The sequence below is a fragment of the Egretta garzetta genome, unplaced genomic scaffold (assembly GCF_000687185.1).
Source record: "Egretta garzetta isolate BGI_Z169 unplaced genomic scaffold, ASM68718v1 scaffold1214, whole genome shotgun sequence".
NCBI classification, from domain to species: domain Eukaryota; kingdom Metazoa; phylum Chordata; class Aves; order Pelecaniformes; family Ardeidae; genus Egretta; species Egretta garzetta.
In genome coordinates this window covers 20,850-21,158 of record NW_009259540.1, presented here as the reverse complement: position 1 = coordinate 21,158, position 309 = coordinate 20,850, and the positions used below count along the sequence as shown (strand labels likewise).

The 309-nt window shown below is 62.8% G+C and overlaps 1 protein-coding gene across 1 annotated transcript in view; it reads left to right on the top strand.

The window, feature by feature from the left end:
- Positions 1 to 309, top strand: part of TMEM138 (transmembrane protein 138) — a 4,847-nt gene that overhangs the window by 636 nt on the left and 3,902 nt on the right. The window lies entirely within an intron of this gene.

The window sequence follows — 309 nt, the reverse complement described above, 5'->3', positions numbered from 1 at the left end:
TGAGCGCCTCTCCCATGAGAGGAAGCCCACATTCTACCACCACAGGGACACTTTCGGTGGCCCCCCCCTGTGATTCCCTGTGCCACCTCGCTGCGGGCAGCAGGCTGGAAGGGAGCTACCCCATCCCAGCTCCTGCTCTAAGGGTCATGACCTGCTGGAAAATCCTCTTTTCCCAGGGGAAGCCCAGCAGCTCCAGCTCCGTGCTGCCACAGAAGCCCGCGCTGGGGTAATCCCCGCTGAAGTCCGTGACAGCGGCTCCTGGTTTACCTGGGATTAATCCCCAGCACACGCCAGCGCTCAGAGCTCGGG